This window comes from Mandrillus leucophaeus, unplaced genomic scaffold (assembly GCF_000951045.1).
Source record: "Mandrillus leucophaeus isolate KB7577 unplaced genomic scaffold, Mleu.le_1.0 Scaffold4, whole genome shotgun sequence".
NCBI classification, from domain to species: Eukaryota; Metazoa; Chordata; class Mammalia; order Primates; family Cercopithecidae; genus Mandrillus; species Mandrillus leucophaeus.
The window spans coordinates 6,780,927-6,787,618 of record NW_012104253.1 but is presented as its reverse complement, the minus strand read 5'-3'; the positions used below and the strand labels follow the sequence as shown (position 1 = coordinate 6,787,618).

The 6,692-nt window shown below is 42.6% G+C and overlaps 1 long non-coding RNA gene across 1 annotated transcript in view; it reads right to left on the bottom strand.

Moving 5' to 3' along the window:
- The window catches only part of LOC105547891, a 75,174-nt gene extending 68,869 nt beyond the window's left edge, over positions 1-6,305 (bottom strand). The window contains exon 1 of the long non-coding RNA XR_001007304.1: positions 6,018-6,305. This is a non-coding gene — a long non-coding RNA (uncharacterized LOC105547891). The remainder of the gene's footprint in view (positions 1-6,017) is intronic.
- Between the last annotated feature and the right edge of the window lie 387 nt (positions 6,306-6,692).

Genomic DNA, 6,692 nt, shown 5'->3' with positions numbered 1-6,692 from the left:
GTTGATGGGTGCAGCAAACCACCATGGCACGTGTATACCTATGTAACAAACCTGCATGTTCTGCACATGTACCCCAGAATTTAAAAAATATATAGAGACAGCTGGGTGTGGTGGCTCAAACCTGTAATCCCAGCACTTTGGGAGGCCGAGGAGGACAGATCACGATGTCAGGAGATTGAGACCATCCTGGCTAACACAGTGAGACTCCGTCTCTACTAAAAAATACGAAAAGTTAGCCGGGCATGGTGGTGGGTGCCTGTAGTCCCAGCTACTCGGGAGGCTGAGGCAGGATAATGGCATGAACCTGGGAGGCGGAGCTTGCAGTGAGCAAAGATTGCGCCACTGCACTCCAGCCTGGGTGACAGGGCGAGACTCTGTCTCAAAAATATATATATATATATATATGTATATATATATGTGTGTGTGTATAAAGAAATTCAAATGAGGCCCAAGAAAACTGTGGGAGGATCCAAGGAGCCCACTTTCCCAGCTAGCTTTCTGGGTGTTGACTTCTGTGCATATATAAACATTATCCATCACTAGTTGCTCTTGGATTGTTTAATGTGTGCGTTGTTCCCAAGTAAGATTCTCAGGTTTTGGAAGGCAGGCTGCAGCTTCAATATGTTAGATAATTGTCCTGCCACTCACTCATTCACTCATGCTTTCATTCTTTCATTCACTTGTTCATCCATGCTTTTATTCCTTCCTTTTTAATACTGAGAAGACCAGACTGTGGTGTGGTACAAATCCCGGCATGGACTCCATCTCTGCTCCACCTCTTACTGTGTAATTTAGGAATTTCATGTCACTTCTCTGTACCTGCTTCTTCATCAGTAAAATAAGACACATGATAATACCTAATTCAAATGATTTCATGATGATTAAGAAAGGTAAAGGACCTAACATAATCCCTCATGCAAAGTAAGCATTAATAAATGTTAACTGTCATTATCATTGTTGCCCTTTCAATCAGAGATATCTCTGGGTGTCAAACACAGTGCTTTTTGCTGAAATATAAAGCATAGATAACGTGGCTCTGACCCTCAAGGAGCACACATTCTAGTGCATTCTTGTGAGAGAAACTGATTTACAAAGAAGCAGTGACACATTGTGTAAAAGTCATTTACGTGTCTCAAACATTTTCTATTGCCAGATACTTTTCTATACATGTCATGTACATGTGAAATATATGTCACTATTTCATATATATGTGAAATGTCATTTTGTATATTTCTTATATACATACGTATGTATGATATATTGTATACATTTCACGGGTATCAACAAATTTAATTCTCACTGCAGAGGAAAACTCCAGAGGACTAAAAAAATCTCACTTTCACAGGTAAATCAATGAAGCCACTGCATCTGTAGAACTTTTTTTTTATTAGCTTTTTTTTTTGTTTGAACCCATGACTGTTGTTTGCAAAACCCTTTACAATGTTCAGTTATAATTTTCAATTTTTTCCCATCTTTAGTCATCTATTCCTCACAAGAACCCTGTAGCATGGAGGTGGTTGTTATTTTTATATGCACTTTGCAGGCAAAGACACTGAGGCATGAGGAGTGCAGGTAGCAAGTTGAAGGTCACTGGAGCTAACACAGGTCCTATGTGTTAGGACCTCTTCATATCCGCAACCATCACCTCAGTCTTTCCCTGAGATGCAACCAGCTAGAAAGGCAGAACCACACCTTCTTGGGTTCATAACAGTTATACTTGGCAGAAGAGTACTCATTACTTTAACCTTTTCCAGCTCATGCAGCCCATTCTGTTCTTCCCATATTTAATCTGTTACTGTCCTTCCATTTCCATTGCTTTTCTTGCTGGAGCCCCCTACTGCATTCTCTGGTTGTTTCTGATCATTTTTCTCCAGATAGGTTTGTTTGCATTATTTCCAAGCTGCATCTCATTTTTAACTCATAATTCTAGTTTTGATGAGTTCCCTGCATTATGCTTTTCACTTTGATCATGCTCCCAGGCCATTATGAGTTAGGATATTCTTGGCAAACCTCATTAACCTGCTCTCAATTAATTAATGGTGCTGCAGAATCAGGCCACACCCTTCCCACTTTGTACCCTGTGGACTAAACCCCTGGACAATTAGGCACCATCAATTTTATTACATTTAGGCTGTTTCTCAGTCCACGTTATAGTTGGGCAACTGTGCTCATCTGCATTCCTTTGGTGAGTGCCAGTTTCAAGAGATGGAAGTTCACATGTTCCTCTGCTTCCTTCATCTGGTTTTACAAACCTATCAAAAGGGAACCATTTCTCCCCCATAGCACACGTTATTATTTATAGGTCCAGACACACTGTTATTTTATGTTATGGTTCTGGATCTTTCAAATGTTTCCTGTATTCTTTGTTCTGTTGTTTCTCTTATTAGAAACTGTCCTTTGATTTACTGCCTGGGATTGTTCTTTCTTTTCTTGAACATTTACTAGCTGTCAGGCATCTGGTGCAAAGCCCTGTGTCTTCAAGGGCACAGAAAAGGGCAAGACCCATGAGAAAGCAATTCTATGACAAAGAACACAGACAAACTGGCTTTCCCCATCTGACCACACGAATTTACCAAACACTTACCAGTACCGGTCAGTATGGTGCAGTCTCCATGGGTAGAATTACACTTTGTTTGTGTAACAGCCCAACAGGCAAGATCCACCAATCCTCCCATTTAACCAAGACCAAGGCAGGCAGATCACCTGAGATCCTGAGGTCAGGAGTTTGAGACCACCCTGGCCAATGTGGTGAAACCCCATCTCTACTAAGAATACAAAAATTAGCCGGGTATGGTGGCGGGTGCCTATAACCCCAGCTACTCAGGAGGCTGAGGCAGGAGAATTGCTCAAACCCAGAAGGTGGAGGTGCAGTGAGCAGAGATTGTGCCATTGCATTCCAGCCTGGCGACAAGGGCAAAACTCCGCCTCGAGAAAAAAAGAAAAAAAAAAAAGTGCTGAAGCCAGGACTTGGACTTAAGTCTGGTTCTAATGCACATGCTTCAGCTTTCAGATGCCTCTAGTTCCTACTTCACCTTATTCAGATGCACAGAAATCTTGTGTTGACTCTGAAGATATTCTCGCTCGACCTTCCCTCTGCAGAGATAGCTTTGACAGCCCCACACCCACCTACAATCTCCAGCTTCTCTTCTGAGCTGTGCTCAGGCCAGGTATCCAATGCCCTCTGCATTAAGGACTCCTCCAACACATCTCATGGGAGTTTTAAAGCTTAGCATATAGTAGATTGAATGGTCAAAACACTAGGTTGGGAAAAGAGATAGAAATTGGACTTGAGACCATCAGTCCAAGAGGCACTGCTTTTAGTTACACGATCCTAGAACAACCTGCCTACTTTGGGCATTCTCAGATGGGCTAAATCATATTTCTAATCTTGGTCATCTATGCCATAAGCAGGGAAGGTGGTGGTAGGGATGTTAATGAGGGGAAGGTTGTGAGTGTGTGTTGTGGACTCCAAAGTGTGGAAAATTGATTTTCACATGGTAAGCTCCAGTGCACAATGTCAGCATCCCTTTATTCAAAGCAATATTGAAATATAGTCACGTTTCTGTGATGATCTGCAGATCTTCTTTACAGGTATTGTTGAATCTCAAAGCTCTAACTTTATAATTTAAAGCCCTCGAGTAGGACATTCTCACTGGGATGTCCCCCAGGTGACATGAACTTGACAAATCCAGACTGAACCCTCAGCTCCCCTCTCTGCTCTGTCATCTTTAGTACTACCTGTCTCAAAAATGAGCATCATTATCTGCCCAGACTCTGAGGATAAAAACCTTTTCTTCACTTCCCACATGAGTCAAAACTTGTGTCTGGAAAATGCCTTTTAGATCCCTTCCCCTTTCTGTCCAAAGTTCACCCTCTTGGGTCAAAACTTTCTCATTTTTCATCTGGTCTCTTGATTTCCTGACCTGCTCTCCTCCATCTATTGGTAACCAACCCATGGTTTTTCTAGACCTCAAATCAGTTGCTGTCATCCTGTTTGTCAGATCCATCCTTCATGCTCAGTCTCCCTCCAGAGAGACCCCAAGTTCTCCAACAGGGAGGTCCTCTCATTCCTGGTCTAGGCAGATCTAATATCCAGGCTTGTCTCAGGCAAATCGATGCCTGCCCCTTACTCCTCAGGAGCCTGAACTTCTCACCCTTCCTCAGCAGAGCGAGGAGCAGCCCTGCATACAATGCTCTTCCGTCTCCAAGGCTGCCCCACTTCCCTTGCTCAGGGAACTCTTCAGCATCCTCGGGATCCACTCTTGTGCCACCCTATGAATGACGTCTTCTATGCCCCGAACTAGTCTTTCCTCTCTAGATATTTTTACCCCCACCACTTACACATTCATTAGAATTTCATGCATTCATTTATGAATATTCATTGAGTCAGACCTGCAGAAAGTGCTGGGTATGGAGGTGAGAGGCCATCCTTTAAAGGGCTCAGAGTATCAGTGGGGAGATGGGTGAGGTCACAAAGCCTAAGAGAACAATGTGAGATGGGCATGTCCTATCTCCTCAGGTTCTAGGTTTCTTCAGGTACAGCTCAGTCACCAGCTAAACCCTCTGAACTGTGTGCTATGTGATATTTATATACTCTTTGCAAGCAACTCTGAAAAATCATGAGGTAGTATATAGACAGGAAAGATGGAAGATTCTAGGGCCAGCTGGAAGGTGGGAGAGTTGAATGCCATGGGGAAAGTGGAATCCATGAACCTGGACTTTTCTTGAGGAATTTGGTGAGCCCTGAACCTAGGGGCAACAGGACACAATGGGCACAGACTAACGTGGCCATCAGAGCCCTGGTTCTGGGCCCTGCGGAGTCCCATCATCAGGTGGTGACCCTTTGGCTTGAGGATATAATTAGATTTTGTCTTAGGCATTGTCCAGTGGCTTCTGCACTGTAAATATTTTATGACTCGCTCAAAACCTGTGTGATCAAAGAGTCATGTATGCAAACCCTTGATCTTGGCTGAACAGCTTCTCCACTCCCTAATTCTTTCTGACAATGCTTTTAAATAATAATGCTTTCCAATTATAAAGTACTTCCCTTATCTCTTTTTTCACTTTTGATTTGAAAAATATCTTAATTTTAGGTTCTTTTTGTCTATTTCTATTCTGTTTTCATCACAGAACAGTGAGATTCACAGCTCAGGAGTTGGGCTGCCCCCCTTCTTGATAGGCGGCCAATTGATGTTCTCATCCTAACTCGGCTCTCTGGGTTGCCTTTTCCATACTTACAGAGGTAGGATTGTTATTAGTAGCAGAAGCAGTGACTGCATTCATCTATTAACTTCTGAATAGCAGGAATGGTGTCCTTTTCTTCCAGAACACACTGCTAGTACTACAGACTAAGAAAGGGTGAATTGCTGAACATATTAATAGAAGCCATTTCAATCTACAATGTATATTAAGCATTTACATCTTTAAAATATTGTTTCCATTTATTTAATGTGAGACTGCTTATTTGTTTTCCTGCCTGATGCTAAGCACTTAACAGGCAGTCACTCATTTATTTTGCTTAACCACAAAACTATGTGCTGTTGTTATCTCCATGCTAGGGATGAGAAAACTGAGACTTAGAGAAATTAAATATTTTTCCTAAGGACCTTGAAACAAGAGTCTACTCCACAGTCACTTCCTCCTCAGTTATGCCTTTGTTACCTTCCAGTTTGGATCCTGCCCCTATTGTTCTAGTAAAACTGCTAGATCCAGGGTTCCCAGTGGCCTTTTGTTAGGAATTTGGTTTACCTGCTAGTCAAGGGAGACTGAAGTTTGAGAATGGATTGGCTTCCTAGGGCAGCCATAACAAAGTAGGTCATAAACTGGGGGGCTCAAAGCAACAAAAATTTCTTCTCCCATAGTTCTAGAGGGTGGAAGTCTGGAGTCAAGATCTTAGCAGGGCCATACTTTCTCTCTTTACTTTCAGTTGTTACCAGATATCTTAGTCATTTTCCTGTTGCTCGCAACAGGATACTGGAAACTGGGTAATTTAAAAAGAAAAGGCACATATTTCTTACAGTCATGGAGGCTGAGAAGTCCAAGGTCAGGGGTTCATATCTACTGAGGGTCTTCTTGCTGCTGGGAACTCTGTAGAGTCTCATGGTAGCACGGGACGTCATATGATGAGGAAGTGGAGCATGTTAGCCCAGGTATCTCTTCCTCCTAATATAAAACCACCAGTTCCCCTCCCGTGATAATCCATTAACCCATTGATCCATCAATAGATTAATCCATTCACGAGGGCAGACCAAGGCTTTACCTTTCCATACTGCTACCTTGGGGATTAAATTTCAACATGAGTTTTGGAGAAGACAAATCTTCACACCATAGCGTCATCAACCATTGGCATTTCTTGGCTTGCTGTTGCATAAATCTAATCTCTGCCTCCATCTTCTAAATGTGTCTGCCTTCAAATTCCCCTCTTTCTGTAAGCACACAGTCATACTAAATTAGGGCCCACTCTCAGTTAGATCGCATTGGCAAACACCCTAATTTCAAATAAAGTCATATTCATAGAGACCAGACTTTAGGACTTCAACATCTGTTTTTTCATGGGGACACATTGAAGCCTCTCATGAACATTAATACACATAGAGATCTCTTCACATACATAAATAAGTCAGGAGGTGGCCATCTGGGACCCCAAGATAGCAGAAGGAACCTGGGCTTCTTCCCCTTCCTGCTCCACTGCT